Raw genomic sequence first — 16,422 nt, 5'->3', positions numbered from 1 at the left:
TTCATGCAGGATTTTGAACAGTCAATACATTTGTTCATGCAGGATTAATTGAACAGTCACATTTGGTGTTCATGCAGGATTAATTGAACAGTCAATACATTTAGTGTTCATGCAGGATTAATTGAACAGTCAATACATTTAGTGTTCATGCAGGATTAATTGAACAGTCAATACATTTAGTGTTCATGCAGGATTAATTGAACAGTCAATACAATGTCCATTTTTTATATTTACTTCTTTAGTCATGGAAGGCCGCAATAGCAGATAGTTGTTTTTCTCCATGACACTGTTGGCACGAGAGTCCGCTAAACTTGGCTTCCCTAACCCTAAACCCTCTAAATGGGTAAGAAATCAAAAACAGCCAACACTGCAGCAGGCCTCAAAGACTGGTGTTGAAGAGTACATAGATTTGGTCTAGATATTTGTCCATGTCTCAACCTGTGGCTGTGTTTAGAATCCCCAAGGGGATAAGGAAGTGGCAATTAGTGTGTACAAATGTCAGAAGGGTTTTCCTGAAACATTGGGAGCACTGACTAAGTCTATACTATAGTCTATACTCGGGTCTACTTTACAATACAAAAAGTCTGTCCATGCATTTCTCCATATTGTTATTTTACACAGGCTATCTATATCCACCTTGGCCTTAGTTAGATTCTATGTTTATATGATCCATTTAAAATGATCTCTTGCTTCCACTGTCACTATTCTAATGTCATTCTGTTTGACTCTGCACGGGTACATTTGTTTGGAATAATTAAACTTTAAAGGTTCAATCTGTAACTTTTTGACCCCCTGAAATGCTCAAGAAATCAATGCTGAAACAAAAAACCACTACAGTCAGTGTGTATTACACTCGCATAAAGACCCTCTCCCAGTCCCAGCCCGGGACAATACTTTTTTGAAATCAGAAATGACCTACAGATCGCACTTTTAACACAGCCTATCATTATCTTCCTGACTCCTTGGTGGTTATGCATTATCTCCCGTCTACAGTATCTCCTCTGTTCTCTCTTCTTTCTGTCTCCTCCCTCATTGCCTCTCATTGCCTTGATCATTCCTTTCCAACTCTTCACTGCTCTGCTGGGGGCGAAGGGAGAGGACAGCTACATGGAAAAGGTACATTCTACACGGTGTGTCCACCGTAGAAATAGTATAGTTAGAGTTGTTCTATTTCTATGGTGTCCCACTCTCCACTGTGAGGCTAATCTGATGCCCTGCTGTTGCTCAGCGATGTAGGCAACCCAGGTTCTAGTCAAGTAATGTTGCGTTTCTGATGTGACATAAAAACACCTGAAATTGACCAAATATATACAGGACCTCGTGTGTTCTGGATTAGGGAAGCACATTGGTTCAGACAAAACCCATTTTTACATGCTAAGGGGTTCAGTCACTGCAGGTCTCTAGACCCAGTGGTGTCCTGTCTGTCCCTGTTACAGTAGTAGTAGTTATAGTACAGGTCTCTAGACCCAGTGGTGTCCTGTCTGTCCCTGTTACAGTAGCAGTAGTTATAGTACAGGTCTCTAGACCCAGTGGTGTCCTGTCTGTCCCTGTTACAGTAGTAGTAGTTATAGTACAGGTCTCTAGACCCAGTGGTGTCCTGTCTGTCCCTGTTACAGTAGTAGTAGTTATAGTACAGGTCTCTAGACCCAGTGGTGTCCTGTCTGTCCCTGTTACAGTAGTAGTAGTTATAGTACAGGTCTCTAGACCCAGTGGTGTCCTGTCTGTCCCTGTTACAGTAGTAGTAGTTATAGTACAGGTCTCTAGACCCAGTGGTGTCCTGTCTGTCCCTGTTACAGTAGTAGTAGTTATAGTACAGGTCTCTAGACCCAGTGGTGTCCTGTCTGTCCCTGTTACAGTAGTAGTAGTTATAGTACAGGTCTCTAGACCCAATGGTGTCCTGTCTGTCCCTGTTACAGTAGTAGTAGTAGTTATAGTACAGGTCTCTAGACCCAGTGGTGTCCTGTCTGTCCCTGTTACAGTAGTAGTAGTTATAGTACAGGTCTCTAGACCCAGTGGTGTCCTGTCTGTCCCTGTTACTGTAGTAGTAGTTATAGTACATGTCTCTAGACCCAGTGGTGTCCTGTCTGTCCCTGTTACAGTAGCAGTAGTTATAGTACAGGTCTCTAGACCCAGTGGTGTCCTGTCTGTCCCTGTTACAGTAGTAGTAGTTATAGTACAGGTCTCTAGACCCAGTGGTGTCCTGTCTGTCCCTGTTACAGTAGTAGTAGTTATAGTACATGTCTCTAGACCCAGTGGTGTCCTCTCTGTCCCTGTTACAGTAGTAGTAGTTATAGTACAGGTCTCTAGACCCAGTGGTGTCCTGTCTGTCCCTGTTACTGTAGTAGTAGTTATAGTACATGTCTCTAGACCCAGTGGTGTCCTGTCTTTCCCTGTTACAGTAGCAGTAGTTATAGTACAGGTCTCTAGACCCAGTGGTGTCCTGTCTGTCCCTGTTACAGTAGTAGTAGTTATAGTAGAGGTCTCTAGACCCAGTGGTGTCCTGTCTGTCCCTGTTACAGTAGTAGTAGTTATAGTACATGTCTCTAGACCCAGTGGTGTCCTGTCTGTCCCTGTTACAGTAGCAGTAGTTATAGTAGAGGTCACTAGACCCAGTGGTGTCCTGTCTGTCCCTGTTACAGTAGCAGTAGTTATAGTAGAGGTCACTAGACCCAGTGGTGTCCTGTCTGTCCCTGTTACAGTAGCAGTAGTTATAGTAGAGGTCTCTTGACCCAGTGATGTCCTGTCTGTCCCTGTTACAGTAGTAGTAGTTATAGTACAGGTCTCTAGACCCAGTGGTGTCCTGTCTGTCCCTGTTACAGTAGTAGTAGTTATAGTAGAGGTCACTAGACCCAGTGGTGTCCTGTCTGTCCCTGTTACAGTAGTAGTAGTTATAGTAGTAGTAGTTAGTAGTAGTAGTTATAGTACAGGTCTCTAGACCCAGTGGTGTCCTGTCTGTCCCTGTTACAGTAGTAGTAGTTATAGTACAGGTCTCTAGACCCAGTGGTGTCCTGTCTGTCCCTGTTACAGTAGTAGTAGTTATAGTACAGGTCTCTAGACCCAGTGGTGTCCTGTCTGTCCCTGTTACAGTAGTAGTAGTTATAGTACAGGTCTCTAGACCCAGTGGTGTCCTGTCTGTCCCTGTTACAGTAGTAGTAGTTATAGTACAGGTCTCTAGACCCAGTGGTGTCCTGTCTGTCCCTGTTACAGTAGTAGTAGTTATAGTACAGGTCTCTAGACCCAGTGGTGTCCTGTCTGTCCCTGTTACTGTAGTAGTAGTTATAGTACAGGTCTCTAGACCCAGTGGTGTCCTGTCTGTCCCTGTTACAGTAGTAGTAGTTGTAGTAGTCCTCAATGTAATATCCCTATAAGACTGTCATTAAATGTGCCTGTACTGCAATAAATGAGCCCCAACTGCAATAAATAAGCTTTTTTTATTTAATTCCATTGCCCTCCAAGTATTGCTGAATCTCCGCTCTCCTCATTTCATGCATCTTGATTGGAAAGAGGCCCCTGGCTCCTCAGGAACAGGGTTAGAGTTCAAATGTACATGGGGATAGCTCTCCAGGAACAGGGTTAGAGTTCAAATGTACATGGGGGTAGCTCTCCAGGAGCAGGGTTAGAGTTCAAATGTACATGGGGGTAGCTCTCCAGGAGCAGGGTTAGAGTTCAAATGTACATGGGGGGTAGCTCTCCAGGAACAGGGTTAGAGTTCAAATGTACAGGGAGTAGCTCTCCAGGAACAGGGTTAGAGTTAAAATGTACAGGAGGGTAGCTCTCCAGGAATAAGGTTAGAGTTAACCTACAGGAGGGTAACTCGCCAGGAACAGGGTTGGAGTAAAACCTACAGGAGGGTAGCTCTCCAGGAACAGGGTTGGAGTTAAAACCTACAGGGGGGTAGCTCTCCAGGAACAGGTTTAGAGTAGAATGTACAGGGAGTAGCTCTCCAGGAACAGGGTTAGAGTTAAAATGTACAGGAGGGTAGCTCTCCAGGAACAGGGTTGGAGTTAAAACCTACAGGAGGGTAGTAAAATCAACATCCAGGGCCTGATGTAATAGAGTTCTGTAAAAGCCTTTATTTCTGGTTGTAGCCAAGGCGACATTTTTCTTAGAAGCTGCACTCAAATACCCTTAAGGAACAACAGTAGCACTTTGAGAGGCTCTCTAACTCTTACAATAACTTCGGCCTAGCTCTTGACATTGTAATTGGCTCTGCAGGCTATCACGGTGTCCCACTCCAGTCCTGTGAGTGTGTGTATCCGTATGTGTGACCCCCACTGCCAGAGCTTATTTTTGGACCCACTCTCGCTTGTTCTCAGCTAGATACAAAACAATGCGATCCACTCCCAGTTAAATGGTTGTCCTCCAAGACGACCCGACATCCAACCCTCGAGATAATCCACTCTAATATGTTCCCTATACCTGAAATGACACGCAATGTGCCATATTATGTAGTACTTTTAGGAATGGAATCAACATTCTGATCAATACGAAGGTGATGGCACAGGATGAATCAAATCCTCCTTAGGAATTAAGCAGCTCATAAGTTTAGGAATCGACCGGGTAAAGTTGGGTAAAGCTGGTTCCAGTCACGTTACAAACCATAGAGATGATGTGTCAGAATCAGCCTGTGCTCTGACACATCATTTCTTCAGTATACTGTAGTATAGTATCTATGTTTCTAACATGTTGTGGTGGTTCTCTCAGTATAGTATCTATGTTTCTAACATGTTGTGGTGGTTCTCTCAGTATAGTATCTATGTTTCTAACATGTTGTGGTGGTTCTCTCAGTATAGTATCTATGTTTCTAACATGTTGTGATGGTTCTCTCAGTATAGTATCTATGTTTCTAACATGTTGTGATGGTTCTCTCAGTATAGTATCTATGTTTCTAACATGTTGTGATGGTTCTCTCAGTATAGTATCTATGTTTCTAACATGTTGTGATGGTTCTCTCAGTATAGTATCTATGTTTCTAACATGTTGTGATGGTTCTCTCAGTATAGTATCTATGTTTCTAACATGTTGTGATGGTTCTCTCAGTATAGTATCTATGTTTCTAACATGTTGTGGTGGTTCTCTCAGTATAGTATCTATGTTTCTAACATGTTGTGATGGTTCTCTCAGTATAGTATCTATGTTTCTAACATGTTGTGATGGTTCTCTCAGTATAGTATCTATGTTTCTAACATGTTGTGGTGGTTCTCTCAGTATAGTATCTATGTTTCTAACATGTTGTGATGGTTCTCTCAGTATAGTATCTATGTTTCTAACATGTTGTGTGGTTCTCCAGTATAGTATCTATGTTTCTAACATGTTGTGATGGTTCTCTCAGTATAGTATCTATGTTTCTAACATGTTGTGATGGTTCTCTCAGTATAGTATCTATGTTTCTAACATGTTGTGATGGTTCTCTCAGTATAGTATCTATGTTTCTAACATGTTGTGATGGTTCTCTCAGTATAGTATCTATGTTTCTAACGTGATGGTTCTCTCAGTATAGTATCTATGTTTCTAACATGTTGTGATGGTTCTCTCAGTATAGTATCTATGTTTCTAACATGTTGTGATGGTTCTCTCAGTATAGTATCTATGTTTCTAACATGTTGTGACGGTTCTCCCAGTATAGTATCTATGTTTCTAACATGTTGTGATGGTTCTCTCAGTATAGTATCTATGTTTCTAACGTGATGGTTCTCTCAGTATAGTATCTATGTTTCTAACATGTTGTGATGGTTCTCTCAGTATAGTATCTACGTTTCTAACATGTTGTGATGGTTCTCTCAGTATAGTATCTATGTTTCTAACGTGATGGTTCTCTCAGTATAGTATCTATGTTTCTAACATGTTGTGATGGTTCTCTCAGTATAGTATCTATGTTTCTAACATGTTGTGATGGTTCTCTCAGTATAGTATCTATGTTTCTAACATGTTGTGGTGGTTCTCTCAGTATAGTATCTATGTTTCTAACATGTTGTGATGGTTCTCTCAGTATAGTATCTATGTTTCTAACATGTTGTGATGGTTCTCTCAGTATAGTATCTATGTTTCTAACGTGATGGTTCTCTCAGTATAGTATCTATGTTTCTAACATGTTGTGATGGTTCTCTCAGTATAGTATCTATGTTTCTAACATGTTGTGGTGGTTCTCTCAGTATAGTATCTATGTTTCTAACATGTTGTGATGGTTCTCTCAGTATAGTATCTATGTTTCTAACATGTTGTGATGGTTCTCTCAGTATAGTATCTATGTTTCTAACATGTTGTGGTGGTTCTCTCAGTATATTATCTATGTTTCTAACATGTTGTGGTGGTTCTCTCAGTATAGTATCTATGTTTCTAACATGTTGTGGTGGTTCTCTCAGTATAGTATCTATGTTTCTAACATGTTGTGATGGTTCTCTCAGTATAGTATCTATGTTTCTAACATGTTGTGATGGTTCTCTCAGTATAGTATCTATGTTTCTAACATGCTGTGGTTGTGTGTTACTTCAGGAGAAGTCCAAGGTGAGCTTCCTGATGGTGGACAGTGCCGGCACGGAGGACAAGCCCTTAAAGATTCCCAAGGAGGTGTGGCTGCTGGTGAACCACCTCTTTACCATGTCCTGCCAGCAGGTGAGAGGATAGTTAAGGGAAATGTTTCTAGGTCGTACCACATCCGAGTATGTTTTTAATGTCAGTAATGAAGATTCTGAAATGCTGTTTGCAGTAAATTTGGATGATTTTCAGAATGAGGTATTCCTTAGAGGGGTAACCTTGGTTAACAAGGAATCCAAACAGAATATCACTCCATTTCACTATTGTCACTTCGGTTTGAAGAAGTGAAACAGCGCAAAATTTGGTTTGTATTCCAGGCTAACTCTTCTAGGCACTATTCTAGACTTAGTCTTTCAGCCCGTAAATAGTATTCTACCCTACCCTTATTTCAACGTCATTTCAAAACGACATTCTCCTGTAAACTCCTTGCCGTTCTTCCAGGAGGACCTGTTCCAGACACCGGGCCTGCAGGAGGAGCTGCAGGGTGTCATCGACTGCCTGGACACCAGCATTCCTGACTCCATCCGTATCCTTACTCATATGTCCCCAGTCATTCCTGACTCCATCCGTATCCTTACTCATATGTCCCCAGTCATTCCTGACTCCATCCGTATCCTTACTCATATGTCCCCTGTCATTCCTGACTCCATCCGTATCCTTACTCGTATGTCCCCAGTCATTCCTGACTCCATCTGTATCCTTACTCATATGTCCCCAGTCATTCCTGACTCCATCCGTAATCCTTACTCATATGTCCCCAGTCATTCCTGACTCCATCTGTAATCCTTACTCATATGTCCCCTGTCATTCCTGACTCCATCCGTATCCTTACTCGTATGTCCCCAGTCATTCCTGACTCCATCCGTAATCCTTACTCGTATGTCCCCAGTCATTCCTGACTCCATCCGTATCCTTACTCATATGACCCTAGTCATTCCAACCCCCCTGGCCCAGATCCGCTAGTAAGCCCAGCCCTGTAACAGGACACTGTGACTGAGATGCCACACAGTTGAGTCACTGCGATAAATCGGCTGCTATACACAGACTGGTGCCAAGGCATAGATTAGCAGTGGAGGAAGTATGATATCTGTCGTAGTTGGGGGGTGTACGGTGTGCAATCTTCCGTCCGTGTGCTCACGCAACAACACACACACAACCAGCTTGTTTGAGGGGATCACTTTGAACTGATTGCTAATCTTCATCACGTAATGAGTAGCTGTTTAGGATTCAAGGGGATTTGTAGATCAGGGATTCAACATGTAGTCATGTTCAAACACTGTACACCCACACTCGGCCACAAATCTGTGTCCCCCCAACTTTGTCTGACTGTTTCTGACTGTTCCCTGACTGTGTGTCAGCTGGTTGTAACCACTCCGTGGCCGAGGCCCTGTTGATATTCCTGGAAGCTCTGCCGGAGCCAGTGGTCTGTTACGAGCACTACCAGCGCAGCCTGGACTGCTCCCATGACAGCCGCCTCTGCAAACAGGTGCAGTGAATTCAATTCCGATTTTAGGGTGGCCTAACATGAAATATTTTCACATAAAAGTCATTTTATATGAATCTGGAAATGGATATGAGTAGGAGTCATTGACTTCTGTTGAATCAATAAAGTTAATATGTATAATCATTGTAAAACGTACGACATAGTTTGTCCTCTCGGCTCTACAAGGGGCTCGTTGTAGTTCTCATCTGTCTTTTCTCTGGGCTGTTTTGTCAGTTGATCTCCCAGCTGCCCCGGGCTCACCGCAACGTCTTCCGCTACCTGATGGCCTTCCTCAAGGAGCTGCTGAAATATGCCCACAACAACAACCTCACTGCCAACCTCATAGGTCAGTTCCCCATGGCCACATGTTCTATAACCTACATGTGCTTTTTCAGTAGGGTACACTGTAGCAAAGCGTTATGCCACGCAATGCAAATATCTGTGTTCTTATTGGACATGTTCAGATATAGTAGTATGTCCCCGCTTCTCTCCAATTCAAAACATATCTTCTATACTGAACACGACCCAGATTTAGGGTCAATACTACTTCAATTCAATAAATTCAGGAAATGAAATTCCCGAGTCTAGAATAGAAAAATGTGATTTATTTTCAGTAATGTTGATAAAACATTTAACTGGAGGTTCAATTCAGTGAATCTTGACTGAATTTAAATGAAACGGCTCTAAACCCATGTTGCTTTAGAAATGCCTCTTTCTCACATCTTCCTCTTCCTCTCTTTCCTCCACTGTGCCCCATGCCAGCTACCCTCTTTGCCAGCCTGCTCATCCGACCCCCGCCCAATATGGTGGGCCGACAGACAGCGCAGGACCGACAGAGAGCCATCGACTTCATTCTGGGCTTCCTCATGGGAGGGGACGAGGAGTGAGGGGTCAGGGGATCAGACAGCCGGGACCTTTTGATTACAGACTGAGGAATGGGGTTTTGGTGGACACACGGTCCATGTATGTGTGTAAGGGACCATGGTGGATTGTGTTGTGGGAGAACAAACAGTGCAATTATATGGGACCCTCTCTTATCAGACTCTTATCAATGCCCCAGCCCCCAGCCTTTGTAGTGCTGTACTTCAGTCACTCACAACCATCACCATTAACCAAGTCCCATAGTTTTAATCTCTGCTCATTGTGTGGCTGCAGGACCAGGAGTTTAGGTGTTGGGCAGCTTGGAGTGACAGTGAACAGTCAACTGACTGACGCCCCACTCCCCAGGCAACCCATGCCCCATTCAACCCCCACTGAGGACTGTTCTGTGCCCCATTCAACCCCCACTGAGGACTTTTCCGTGCCAAAACGATTCCCTTTGCCTGATTTGAATGTGAACTCTGAATGGAAGTACAATATGTATGTAGGAACCCACAGATACTAAGATAATGATGATCTGTTAGTACGTTACACTAAAGATACACGTAGAGGGTCGTGCAGAAAATTTGGATCTCATTCTACCTGGTGGATACTCCTCTCAGAGTGAACGATTCAAACTGTGGGTACGTAGTGATATCGCAGGCAAGAGACTTCTGGAGAACACAGAGAGACCAAATGAATCCTTGCTGCCGAAATACCGACCAAGGAAGTTTGACATTCTTCTACAAGATAATGATGACAATCCGGAGCAGTCCTTTCTGGGATCTGGGAGACATATTGGGAGATGTGTTAGAACTGTCAGCTATGGTATAAACAAATGTTATTTATGATTTATATTCTTTCCTTACATAACTTTGTACCATCTTTAGAGTTTATTTCAACTTCATACTTCTTTTAAGAGACCACATTTTGGATATTGAGCGTTATCGTGAGTTAGGCTGATTTCTCCATTCAAGTACATTACAACTCTGAACCCAAATCACACTAACTTGACCTGCTTGTACAGTATGTGCTATTCTCTGGGCCAGTTTTTCAGACCCAGATTCATCTTATTGGAGAGTTAACATTCGCGATTGAGCATGCTTTTTTGTTGTTGTTCAAGAGTGGTTCAATGTGGTTGTCTCGTCCAGCTATCTTAAGATGAATGCACTAATTGTAAGTCGCTCTGGATAAGAGTGTCTGCTACATGACTAAAATTAGTTGGCTTTTAGTCTTGAGTCCGGAAAAAACCCTTCCTACAGTGTGCTATAGAACATAACAAAGACAAACCCACTACGGCATTGATGTCTTAACATGTGTTGCAAACAGTCCCTCTCCTGTCCGCATTGAGCTCTTGTGGGTTTTTTGACTCTGCTGTCACCTCTTATGGTGGTGGTGCAAACCGTGTGTTCAATATGTATGTATTGTTTGTTGGTCATGCAGGTACCATCGTTTAAATGCTTGTTTATATGTTTATTTTCTCGCTTCAGCCTCGTCTGCCTCGCTGTCTGCCTTCATACTGGTTAGAGCCTCATTGTATTGGGCCTGTGTGCTCAGGCAGGGGCCTTTCTTGTCACAGTCGATTCAGACAATATAATGCCCTGTTTTGCTGTCTTGAGTTTCATCTAAAGTAGCACCCTATACCCTATATAATGCACTACTTTTGACCAGAGAGTGCTGGTCAAAAGTAGTGTGCTATATAGGGGAAAGGGTGCCATTTTGGACGCACCCTTAATACTTTTTTCAGTGGCAAAGCATTTTTTACAGTGCAGGTTGAACAGGATTTAGATGTTCATTACTCTCCGCTGAGACAAAACTGTTTTTCCCCCCCTAAATGCTGTCGTGGAACGTGTTATGGTTGTGAAACGAGGAACTCTAATGCTGTCGTGGAACGTGTTATGGTTGTGAAACGAGGAACTCTAATGCTGTGACATTTCTACAGTGTTTATTCCCTTTGTTTTCCACACTGTCGTCTAGTAACGTTGGTAATAAGGCGTGAAAACAGCTCCTGGCTGGCCTGTTGTGTGACACGCTTGGTCTATGACACTTGTTTCCACTGGAAACGTTTCCCTCTCTTATGTCTCCAGTCAACTAATCTAGCCAGAAAAGCCTGTTACTTAGTCAACAGACATGTACTGTAATCTAGCCAGAAAAGCTACAGAAAAGGCATTCAAAGTTTTAGTGTTTTTTAATATCACATGATTTTGTAGCTAACACAATGACAGGCTGTTAATCAAAGCACTTAACAGTTTGGTTGTCTCTCTGTCAGCTCTCACCCAGAGAGGATCTTGAGTGGAGTTGGCCCAAGTCGTGTGTGACTTCCGGACTGCAATCATCCGTACAGTACATTCTAAAATGGGCCCGATGCGCTTGCAGCATTCTTCAGAGTTGTCATAGACTTAAGCGCTTTGCTTAGCTTTGCCAAACCATGATTGGCCCTGGATGGATTGGTCCTACCTGTTGTCTCGGACTCTTACCGAGGAGGAACAGTAAATCTGAGATTGTCATCTCATTCAGAACACAAAGCTTTTACATCAGAGACGAGGTTATCCCCAGCTGCAGAGATATTGTCAGAATTTAATATTCAAATTGGGAGATGAGCCCACATTCATGTTGTCCTAGCTGTCCCTTCATCTGTGGTCTGTCTGTGTTTTCATGTGTTGTCTTTTCCTGCTCTGCTCCCCTTCATACTGTGGCTTTTGTAATGGTCTGTCTAGTAATAATGCTACATGTGCACAACTGTTTTTGGTATTTTTTATTTATTTAACGGGAATAAAATAATGTATGAAAAAAAACACTTTATCTAACCTCTTATTGGTGTACCCAGTTGTTCACAGGTGAAACACTCAACAGCCCTTTGGGAATCCTTTCTATCCTGTAAAACACCATCTAGATGAAAAACAACAATATTGTGACATACAGTGCCTTGCGAAAGTATTCGGCCCCCTTGAACTTTGCGACCTTTTGCCACATTTCAGGCTTCAAACATAAAGATATAAAACTGTATTTTTTTGTGAAGAATCAACAACAATTGGGACACAATCATGAAGCAGAACGACATTTATTGGATATTTCAAACTTTTTTAACAAATCAAAAACTGAAAAATTGGGCGTGCAAAATTATTCAGCCCCCTTAAGTTAATACTTTGTAGCGCCACCTTTTGCTGCGATTACAGCTGTAAGTCGCTTGGGGTATGTCTCTATCAGTTTTGCACATCGAGAGACTGAAATTCTTTCCCATTCCTCCTTGCAAAACAGCTCGAGCTCAGTGAGGTTGGATGGAGAGCATTTATGAACAGCAGTTTTCAGTTCTTTCCACAGATTCTCGATTGGATTCAGGTCTGGACATTGACTTGGCCATTCTAACACCTGGATATGTTTATTTTTTAACCATTCTATTGTAGATTTTGCTTTATGTTTTGGATCATTGTCTTGTTGGAAGACAAATCTCCGTCCCAGTCTCAGGTCTTTTGCAGACTCCATCAGGTTTTCTTCCAGAATGGTCCTGTATTTGGCTCCATCCATCTTCCCATCAATTTTAACCATCTTCCCTGTCCCTGCTGAAGAAAAGCAGGCCCAAACCATGATGCTGCCACCACCATGTTTGACAATGGGGATGTTGTGTTCAGGGTGATGAGCTGTGTTGCTTTTACGCCAAACTTAACGTTTTGCATTGTTGCCAAAAAGTTCAATTTTGGTTTCATCTGACCAGAGCACCTTCTTCCACATGTTTGGCGTGTCTCCCAGGTGGCTTGTGGCAAACTTTAAACAACACTTTTTATGGATATCTTTAATAAATGGCTTTCTTCTTGCCACTCTTCCATAAAGGCCAGATTTGTGCAATATACGACTGATTGTTTTCCTATGGACAGAGTCTCCCACCTCAGCTGTAGATTTCTGTAGTTCATCCAGAGTGATCATGGGCCTCTTGGCTGCATCTCTGATCAGTCTTCCTTGTATGAGCTGAAAGTTTAGAGGGATGGCCAGGTCTTGGTAGATTTGCAGTGGTCTGATACTCCTTCCATTTCAATATTATGCTTGCACAGTGCTCCTTGGGATGTTTAAAGCTTGGGAAATCTTTTTGTATCCAAATCCGGCTTTAAACTTCTTCACAACAGTATCTCGGACCTGCCTGGTGTGTTCCTTGTTCTTCATGATGCTCTCTGCGCTTTTAACGGATCTCTGAGACTATGTGCAGGTGCATTTATACAGAGACTTGATTACACACAGGTGGATTGTATTTATCATCATTAGTCATTTAGGTCAACATTGGATCATTCAGAGATCCTCACTGAACTTCTGTAGAGAGTTTGCTGCACTGAAAGTAAAGGGGCTGAATAATTTTGCACGCCCAATTTTTCAGTTTTTGATTTGTTAAAAAAGTTTGAAATATCCAATAAATGTCGTTCCACTTCATGATTGTGTCCCACTTGTTGTTGATTCTTCACAAAAAAATACAGTTTTATATCTTTACGTTTGAAGCCTGAAATGTGGCAGAAGGTCGCAAAGTTCAAGGGGGCCGAATACTTTCGCAAGGCACTGTACTTACTATGGCTGACTTGTCTGCTCCATGTCAAATGTCCAGCTGCTGACGCTAACCCCTGTAGTTAGACCAGTCAGCGGGCTGGGATGAAACATTCCCCCTCATCTCCATGTATAAACTCCTCAACCTGGACTCACTATCATCCGTTTGGCTGTGTTAGTTACTGTAGCCCCCGCCTGCAGTACCAGTCCCAATAAACCAACCATGGCCATGGTGAGAGTGTCTTCCTACTGCCAGCAGTTTGAGGAGGAGCAGTGGAGTCAGAATGGAGGGTCCAACAGAGATTGTGGGGCAGTATGGAGAACACTGTGCACCGAGGATGGTTTACTACAGGAGATGGGCTGTATGGAGAACACTGCACCGAGGATGGTTTACTACAGGAGATGGGCTGTATGGAGAACACTGTGCACCGAGGATGGTTTACTACAGGAGATGGGCTGTATGGAGAACACTGTGCACCGAGGATGGTTTACCACAGGAGATGGGCTGTATGGAGAACACTGTGCACCGAGGATGGTTTACCACAGGAGATGGGCTGTATGGAGAACACTGTGCACCGAGGATGGTTTACCACAGGAGATGGGCTGTATGGAGAACACTGTGCACCGAGGATGGTTTACCACAGGAGATGGGCTGTATGGAGAACACTGTGCACCGAGGATGGTTTACTACAGGAGAAGGGCTGTATGGAGAACACTGTGCACCGAGGATGGTTTACTACAGGAGAAGGGCTGTATGTAGAACACTGCACCGAGGATGGTTTACTACAGGAGAAGGGCTGTATGGAGAACACTGTGCACCGGGGATGGTTTACTACAGGAGATGTGCTGTATGGAGAACACTGTGCACCGAGGATGGTTTACTACAGGAGATGGGCTGTATGGAGAACACTGCACCGAGGATGGTTTACTGCAGGAGATGGGCTGTGTGGAGAACACTGTGCACCGAGGATGGTTTACTACAGGAGAAGGGCAGTATGGAGAACACTGCACCGAGGATGGTTTACTACAGGAGAAGGGCTGTATGGAGAACACTGTGCACCGAGGATGGTTTATTGCAGTAGAAGGGCTGTATGGAGAACACTGTGCACCGAGGATGGTTTACTACAGGAGAAGGGCTGTATGGGGAACACTATGCACCGGGGATGGTTTACTATAGGAGATGGGCTGTGTGGAGAACACTGTGCAACGAGGATGGTTTACTACAGGTGATGGCCTGTATGGAGAACACTGTGCACCGAGGATGGTTTACTACAGGTGATGGGCTGTATGGAGAACACTGTGCACCGAGGATGGTTTACTACAGGAGATGGGCTGTATGGAGAACACTGCACCGAGGATGGTTTACTGCAGGAGATGGGCTGTGTGGAGAACACTGTGCACCGAGGATGGTTTACTACAGGAGAAGGGCAGTATGGAGAACACTGCACCGAGGATGGTTTACTACAGGAGAAGGGCTGTATGGAGAACACTGTGCACCGAGGATGGTTTATTGCAGTAGAAGGGCTGTATGGAGAACACTGTGCACCGAGGATGGTTTACTACAGGAGAAGGGCTGTATGGGGAACACTATGCACCGGGGATGGTTTACTATAGGAGATGGGCTGTGTGGAGAACACTGTGCAACGAGGATGGTTTACTACAGGTGATGGGCTGTATGGAGAACACTGTGCACCGAGGATGGTTTACTACAGGAGATGGGCTGTATGGAGAACACTGCACCGAGGATGGTTTACTACAGGAGATGGGTTGTGTGGAGAACACTGTGCAACGAGGATGGTTTACTACAGGTGATGGGCTGTATGGAGAACACTGTGCACCGAGGATGGTTTACTACAGGAGATGGGCTGTATGGAGAACACTGTGCACCGAGGATGGTTTACTACAGGAGATGGGTTGTATGGAGAACACTGTGCACCGAGGATGGTTAACTACAGGAGAAGGGCTGTATGGGGAACACTGTGCACCGAGGATGGTTTACTACAGGAGCAGGGCTGTATGGGGAACACTGTGCACCGAGGAGGGTTTACTACAGGAGATGGGCTGTATGGAGAACACTGTGCACCGAGGATGGTTTACTACAGGAGATGGGCTGTATGGAGAACACTGCACCGGGGATGGTTTACTACAGGAGATGGGCTGTATGGAGAACACTGTGCACCGAGGATGGTTTACTGCAGGAGATGGGCTGTATGGAGAACACTGTGCACCGAGGATGGTTTACTGCAGGAGAAGGGCTGTATGGAGAACACTGTGCACCGAGGATGGTTTACTACAGGAGAAGGGCTGTATGGAGAACACTACACCGAGGATGGTTTACTACAGGAGAAGGGCTGTATGGAGAACACTGCACCGAGGATGGTTTACTACAGGAGATGGGCAGTATGGAGAACACTGCACCGAGGATGGTTTACTACAGGAGATGGGCAGTATGGAGAACACTGCACCGTGGATGGTTTACTACAGGAGAAGGGCTGTATGGAGAACACTGTGCACCGAGGATGGTTTACTACAGGAGAAGGGCTGTATGGAGAACACTGTGCACCAAGGATGTTTTACTGCAGGGTGTCTCAACATTTTTTATAACAGAGGCTGGGAAGCTTCTTGGGGGACTTCTTGCATTAAACTAGAATGTAGCAGACAACCCTCTGAAGGACCGGGCAGCAACATCTTCGGGACCGTTTCTGGTCCAGTCACCAGAGTTTGAGTGACACTAGTTTACTAGAAGGAGGCTAATGGAAAGAAGATGATGTTTGTATTGTGTTGTGCAAATTGGAGATGGGTTGAGACATACAGTACTTGTAAGGTTTATGATAATTTGTCCGTTTCAGAATTCAACAAAGTTTGAGTTATGACCAGATGTTTGTTTTCTTTCACTGAAGTATGTCTGAGTACTATTTCTATATACAGTATAGAATGTCACTCCGTTTAACATATTGTTTAGTGTTATTTACGCCTTGTTCGTCGCAAGGGAAAAGTTTGAAAGGTGATGACAAACGCCTTTT

At 43.8% G+C, this 16,422-nt stretch overlaps 1 pseudogene; it reads left to right on the top strand.

Moving 5' to 3' along the window:
• The window catches only part of LOC123992366, a 41,054-nt pseudogene extending 29,384 nt beyond the window's left edge, over nucleotides 1–11,670 (top strand).
• The last annotated feature ends 4,752 nt before the right edge of the window (nucleotides 11,671–16,422 follow it).

The sequence above is a fragment of the Oncorhynchus gorbuscha genome, linkage group LG13, assembly GCF_021184085.1.
Source record: "Oncorhynchus gorbuscha isolate QuinsamMale2020 ecotype Even-year linkage group LG13, OgorEven_v1.0, whole genome shotgun sequence".
Lineage (NCBI taxonomy): Eukaryota > Metazoa > Chordata > Actinopteri > Salmoniformes > Salmonidae > Oncorhynchus > Oncorhynchus gorbuscha.
The sequence above is the reverse complement of the archived record's forward strand: the minus strand, read 5'-3'. Positions and strand labels throughout refer to the sequence as shown.